Source organism: Pongo abelii, chromosome 10 (assembly GCF_028885655.2).
Source record: "Pongo abelii isolate AG06213 chromosome 10, NHGRI_mPonAbe1-v2.0_pri, whole genome shotgun sequence".
NCBI lineage: Eukaryota > Metazoa > Chordata > Mammalia > Primates > Hominidae > Pongo > Pongo abelii.
Window position 1 is genome coordinate 75035750 of NC_071995.2, and position 7734 is coordinate 75043483.

Here is a 7734-nt window from a genome sequence, read left to right on the forward strand (position 1 = left end):
AGCGGAGATCACACCAATGCACTCCAGCCTGAGTGACAGAGGGAGACTCCGTCTCAAAAAAACAAAACAAAACAAAAAAGAAATTGGGCTTGTTTCTGACCTAAAAGTATTTCTGCTGTCTGTCCCTGTATGTATTTGTCTCCGTGTATTTCACACTGAGTCTGCGGATGATATACAACATGTGATTTTGAACAAATCTGTATTTGTATTTATCAACATTTAAAAAATATTTATTTTCTTTAAACATCTATTTAAACTGTTGACTCTTTTAGTTATGAACATGAAGAAATTATTTAAGAGTTTTTAGACAGAGTGGTGCAAAAGAAAGAGTATGGTCTTTGGAATCAAACACACATGATTTCAACATACAGCTCTGCCACCTATCAGTTTTGTAAGCTTGGGCTAAGTACTTGACCTGTATGCATCTGTTTCTTTATCTGTAAAAAGATAATTCTACACATCTTGTAGTGTTGTTATGAGGATTAAATTGGATGATGTATGTAAAATGCCAGACATAGCACCTGGCACATGGTAAATACTGAATAATTGATGGTTGTTATGTTAAGCAAAGATACCTTGATGTCCTTTTTGCCTCTCAAGAAAGAAATAAAATTGTGCTTTGCTAAGTACTCTTGTTGCCTTCTTGAGGGCTTGGTATTAAGAAGGTATGAAGTGTTTTCCAAAACAATTAAGAGTCTTCAGTAGGAAGCATCTGCGCGCCTGCAGAAGGATAGTGGGAGAAATGTGTCCTCAAGGAGAAAGATAAACCCTTAAGTCCACATGGTCCTAGTCTGTTTGACCCCTTCAAGCTTGTAATAGGCAGAATCGAAGGTTAAATGTGTCCAGCAGGCTGTTTCTTTTTCCCACTCAAAACGTGTATTATACTTGTAACAACTCCATTCTCTGGAATTCATCAACCAATTTCAAATCAAAGCCCTCTCTCAAGGTCACTGTCCTAAGGCAAGTTGAACCAAGGTTGTTGCCTTTTTTCCTGACCTTGTGCTTCAAACGTAGATTTTAAAACTATTTTTATTATTTCTATTTCATGCCCCTTTTTCTTAACAAAACCCTGAATCGGATGAATGTGAATTTAAACACAAAGCCTCTTTATTTTAGGGCAAGGCTTTCTTCCCAGAAGGCAAGAAAGCTATAGTGAAGAGGAATGTCTTATTATAATGATTTTAGTATGAAATAAAGGGAAAAAATTTGCACTTTGCTAACCTACACATTTAATAACACAAAAAGAAGCAGTTTTTCTACCTTATTTCTTAGCTAAGATTTAGCAGCAGTTGTGGGAATTAAAAATTACTCATACTTAACCCTAATACTCTGTGATGTATTATCTGACAGAGAAAAGAATAATATAAGTTATATATGCTTAAATGTTGGAAGGTAGATTAGAGTATCTTATTCTTGATATTTGTCATAGTTGCTTTTTTTTAACCTGCTATAAACTCCTACTTTCTTATACTTGCTTCATTTCCTAACTCTCTTTCTCCAGTAGGCACTATTTTCATTCAGTGCTATTATCTTCTATTATGATGTTATTTATTTCTTCTTTTCAACCAGAGCTTTCTATCTTTTCGAGCTCTGCTTCTGCTTTCATATTATAGCAGAGTTTTTCTAGCTCTACTAGCAAGAGAGACACCATTAACCTCCCAGACAGCATATTCTATCCATCTTATCTTAACCCCTTAATTCCTTTACCTCACTTTTCTCCCTCTTTTTCAGCTGGTGATATCACCTTCTTTTCCTTCATTCACATTCACAGCCACTCACCAACATTTCCTCAACCTTCCTCCACTTTGCCTCGAAGCTTCCATGTTTTCTTCTATGTTTGTACTTGCTGTCCCTGATCTTGGAGGAGCAAATGGTTCTCCCACTCCCTACCAACAGTGTCCACTCTGCCTAGGCTTTTGATCCATTTCTTTGGCATTTTTTAGTTATACAGTCATGTGCCACTTAGTGATGGGAACAGGTTATAAGAAATGCATCATGAGACAATTTCACCATTATGCCAACATTGTAGAGTATACTTACACAAACCTACACCATATGGCCTATGGTATAGCCTATTGCTCATGGGCTACAAACCTATACAGCATGTGACTGTACAGAACACCACAGGCAATGGCAACACAATATATTTGTGTATCTAAACATATCTAAATATAGAAAAGGTACAGCAAAAACACAGTATTGTAGTGTTACAGGACCACCCTCATATTTGTGATCTGTTGTTGATTGAAAATCTTTATGTGGCACATGACTGTACTCCCTTGCTCTTCAATTTCTGGCTCTATTGCTTTCTTTCCTTTCAAATGAGAAAAATTCTGCTCACCCCATATTTTTAAAAGCTGACATAAATATCCCTGAGTCGTGTAGTAGGTATTTGTGATTGCCTCTTTAGCATCCATTCCTCTCTGTGTGGTTTCAGGCATGTGAGTTCATGGTCCTGGTTCAGGGTGGAGCACTGGATCCAGTCAAGGTATCTGAGGCCCTGGCTTGGGGATGGTAAGCATGTGACCTAAGCCCATCCAATTAGAGTGAATCTCAGAACTCCACTGGGGTGCGGAGTCAGAGCCCAGCTAGCCTATTCTGGAATGTGCTATGTGCATGGAGGAGGCCTTAGAGTGGTTGCAGTCATTTTTGCTAGCAACCTGGCCAAGGATGACTTGACACAAACAGGAGGACAGAGAAAACAGAGCTCTGAACAAGTATTTACCAAGTTTACCTAGCTGCAGGGCTTTTTCATTATGGGAGCCAATGAGTCTCCATTGCTGTTTAATCCATTTTGAGATGGATTTTCTGTTACTTGCAGTTAGGACTCCCAACAGATTGTGATGGCTTAAAATCATGTCCATGGATTCTTTGTTACTCCCCCCTTCAACAGGTAGAATTTAATTCATGCCCTTCCCCTTGGGTGTGGGCTAGATTTAGTGCCTTGCTTCTAGAAAATAGAATGAAGTGCATGATTTTGAGACTAAGTCAAAAAACGCTTTGTGACAACTTTTTCCTCATTCTTTCCCCACCCTTTTCTTTTATCCATCCCCCCCCCATCTCCAACATCCTGCCAATGTGTGTGTGTGTGTGTGTGTGTGTGTGTGTGTGTCTCATCACTGCAATGGGGAAAGCCAGCTGCCATGTCAGGAGGACACTCAAGCAGTTAAGAACAGTGGCCTGTGGCCAACAGTCCCAGAGGAGCTGAAGCCTTCTGCCAACAAAAATATGAGTGAGCTTGGAAGGAGATATTACAGTACAGTACTGTCAAGCTTTGAAATGACTCCAGCCCTGGCTGACACTTTGACTGCAACCTCGTCAGAGATCCTGAGACTCTCACTGTGGTCATCAGAGAGTTCCTAATTGCCAAACCCCCAATTGCCATTTTTCAGTCCTTACCCTACTTGACCTCTTGGTAATTGGACAACATTGAGTAAACATATGATTGTGTGTACATGCACAGAATGAAATATTTTAGAAGGATGACACTTCTGAAATTTCTCAGAAATGTTAACTTCTGTCTCTAACTACTGTTCTGATGAGAAATGGAGAGAAATTTTGAAAGCTACCACCACTAGAAAGCTTAGTTTCTCCCCTAAAAAACTGTAATGTGAGCAACAGAGGATGCGTTAAACAATGTTTTTTATTATCTCACTTGTGATAAGATATACCATTTTATAAATACATATATATGTGTTTACTTTCTAACTTTTACATAGATTCTAAAATTCTTGCTAAAGATTACATAAAAATAAATGTAGGCTGGGCACAGTGGCTCACGCCTGTAATCCTAGCAGTTTGGGAGGCCAAGGCAGGTGGATCACATAAGGTCAGGAGTTTGAGAGCAGCCTGGCCAACATGGTGAAACCCCATCTCTATTAAAAATACAAAAATTAGCTGGGCCTGGTCATGTGCACCTGTAGTCCCAGCTATTCAAAAGGCTGAGGCAGGAGAATTGCTTGAACCTGAGAGGCAGAGGTTGTGGTGAGCCGAGATCCTGCCACTGCACTCCAGCCTAGGCGACAGAGCAAGACTCTGTCTCAAAATAAATAAATGAATGAATGAATGAATGAATGAATGTATACTCGTCCATCCATTTATTCAGGAATTAAAAATTAAGTGTATATTTTATCTTAAATGTAGTTAATGATGTTTCCATATATATATCTTGATCATTGAGCAAGTTCCAGAGAAAACCTCATAAAAATTTCCACTTAAAACAGTGTGTGTGTGTGTATGTGTGTGTGTGTGTGTATTTCTCTGGGAAATGACGTCAAGAACAAGATTCTGGAAACAATACATAATGCTATAATTGATTTGCAGTTAATCATTTATGGCATATGCCTGCCAGGATTTTTGTGTAATCCTCACATACGGGATTAAAAATCATTCATAAAATAAAACTTTTCTTGTAAAAGAAAATACAAACTGTCACGTCTGTAGCTCTCACCTCATGAGAAAAGTGTTAAGCTATGGGAAAAAGGTTAATGCCTTTAAAAAAAAAAGCTTGTATAAATCCTGTATTTACATGTTTTTAAGGAGTGCTGGCTTAGATTTCATTTTAAACAGTTTTTACTTATGCTGTTTCAAAAAGATTGTGGGAACCTAATTCCCATACCTAATTCTTAAATGATGTTATATGTTTAAAGACTCAAGCTATTACTTTGGGAGGCTGAGGCGGGTGGGTCACTTGAGGCCAAAAGTTCTAGACCAGCCTGGCCAGCATGGCAAAACCTTGTCTCCACTAAAAACACAAAAATTAGCCAGGTGTGGTGGTGCATGCCCGTAGTCCCAGCTACATAGTCCCAGCTACTCAGGAGGCTGATGCATGAGAATTGTTTGAACCTGGAAGGCAGAGGTTGCAGTGAGCCAAGATTAAGCCGCTGCATTCCAGCCTGGGCAATGGAGTGAGACTCTGTCTCAAAAAACAAACAAACAAACAAAAAAAGACTCAAGCTGCTGATTTATTTATTCCTGTGTTCACTTCAATTGTAAGAGTTCAGAGTGCTACGGCAGAACCAAACTCCACTGACCTGTTAATGGCTGGGTATGAGCTCAAATACCATGTGTGTGGTGTGTGTGTGTATGTGTGCACACATATATAAGTACACACACATACATATATGTGTATGTACAAACACACACACACACAGACTTGCAAAGTGATCTGTATCCTCTGTGAAAGGGTATTGGGTTATCGTGGAGGGATCATCCATCCAAATTCAGCTGAAAAACTATAAATGAGAAAGGGTCAAAGTACACGCCATTGGCTCTTCTTCAAGCCAACATGTGTTTCAACCAAATAGCAATGACTATTGACTGAATGTTCCTTGCATGTTAAACATGTAGGAATATTGTTTTCTTGTCCTTGTAAGGTGCTTATCTTTCTTTCCATTTGACATGTGAGGGAAATGAAACTCATGGAAATTGAATAACTTGTCCAAGGCCACATAGCTAGTAAGTGGCAGAACTGGGATTCAAATCCAGTCTGGATCCAAACCTCACACTCTTTCCACTGCAGAATGTGGCCTTTTAGCAATGATCCTTTCCTGTTATACTAGAAGAGTGAAGAAAGTACCTTTGCTTAAAGACACTAAAGGACTGATAGCTCCTTGGGAGCCAGTCTTTGGGCAAACCGAACATAAATCTTTCCAATCTGAGGAGACCTCCACAGCATAGCTGACTAAGATGAAGTCTAAGACTAGTAAGAGTACCATGCAGAATCCGAGCTGGTCTTGAACCAGGGGAGCAGGGCTGGGGATGGGGCCTCTGCTGAGAGGAGGTAGGGGAGCAGCATGAGGTGGATGCCAAGAGGATGCAAACACATTTAAAGGGCATCACATTTTGATGATCCTCTTGGGGCTAAAGCCTGCCAGATGATGGATGAGCATGTTACATTATGCTAACACAAAAATACCAAAGTCTAACTTAGAGCACAGCCAGGCCACCATTTTGTCCCACCTCCTTTTTGGGACATAATATTGGTATAAATTCCTTATACAGAGTGGGAATGTGGAGATGTACATGTGGTCTTGCCTCGGGTCAGTCATTTAACTTCTTTAAGCTTAATTTTCCTAAGTCTGGCTGATCACTCAGGTCCCATTCAGCTCTAGGATTCTATGATTCCACTAGTAGCAATTCTATGTCACATATTTTTTTGACAAGGAAAGTGTTCACGTGTATCCATCAGGGTTCTTAGTGGAAGATAACAGACAGTACAAGAGGAGCAAGGAGAAAAATGATGCTATAGAGTCAGGATCAGTGCCTGACCCCAGAGTGGCACAGCTGATGCCTATACTTGCCTCTTAACATCTATTATGCTAGGGCCTGAGAGTAGACCTACTTCAGCTACTAGATCCGCCATCCTTGACCATGCCAGCCCCTTGTGCTGCTTATTTGCCTTCCAAATCTGGCTCAGGATATCTTCCATTAGGGCTTGGTGGAAACTATGTTATGTGTGGAACTCAAGCTGCAAGAGAGTCTTAGAAATGTTTGCCTGTCTAGCCTCTGGAGTACAGGAAGCCTTGTTCAAAGAGTGAGCGGGTGTTAAGTGACCCTGTGTGTAGTGTCTGCAACATCATGTTACATTGCTGTGCAAACAGGGAGGGATCAGGTCAGGCGCGGTGGCTCACACCTGTAATCCCAGCACTTTGGGAGGCCGAGGTGGGCAGATCACCTGAGGTCAGGAGTTTGAGACCAGCCTGGCCAACATGGTGAAACCCCATCTCTACTAAAAACACAAAAATAACCTGGGCATGATGGCACACACCTGTAATCCCAGCTGCTTGGGAGGCTGAGGCTGGAGAATCGCTTGAACCCAGGAGGCGGAGGTTGCAGTGAGCTGAGATTGCACCACTGTACTGCAGCCTAGGCGACAGAGCGAGACTCAGTATCAAAAAAGGATCATATGTATACCATGAGCCTATTTTTCTATCTGTAAAAATATACTCTATAAAAAAATCTGAAAAGTGTACACTAAAATTTTAGGAGTGCTTTGATCAGGATTGTTGTGTTTTTATCTTCTTTTTGGTTCTCTGTATTGACCAATGTTTCTGCCATGAATGAGTATTACTTGTATAATTTCTTAAGAGTGATGCTTATTATTTATTGGCCTATGATTTTACCTGACATAAAGGTGATATCCCCGCCTTTTTGTGTCTTGAAGGTGTCTGTCTTCAAAATACAGGCCACAGAATTAGACCTTGAAAATAACTTTAAAGGGCAAGTAAACGATATTCCAATTCAGATCACGTTATCAAACTTCTAGACATTTGAATCAGTTTCTTCATGGAGACTCAGACAATACAATAATGTCAGGAGATTATCTGGAGAGGTCTTTTTTTCTCCTTGGAGTCTTTTCACCCTCTCATCTCATGTCTCTCATTGCTCATATCAAAACAATGATAATTTTCTTATGAAGTCCACAGCGGCATTAGCCAGTTTGATTAATAAGCAAAGATAAATTTGAATTACAGATTGTTTGCATGAAGATCACACAATCTTATACACAGGAATAGTGAAACAGAATGAAAGATAAAGCTGGAAAAGGAGGTAAGAACTAGACCCTAGCGGTCTTTGAATACCATGTTATGGGATACCGAATCACTTAAAGTCTCCTCTGCTCAAATTCCCTCAATGGGTGCTGATGTTTTTCAAATAGAAAATGCTAAAATATATTCAACCTATTCTTCACCTTGAAGTCTCTTTTTGAACTTGGATCAGTAGTGTATGAGA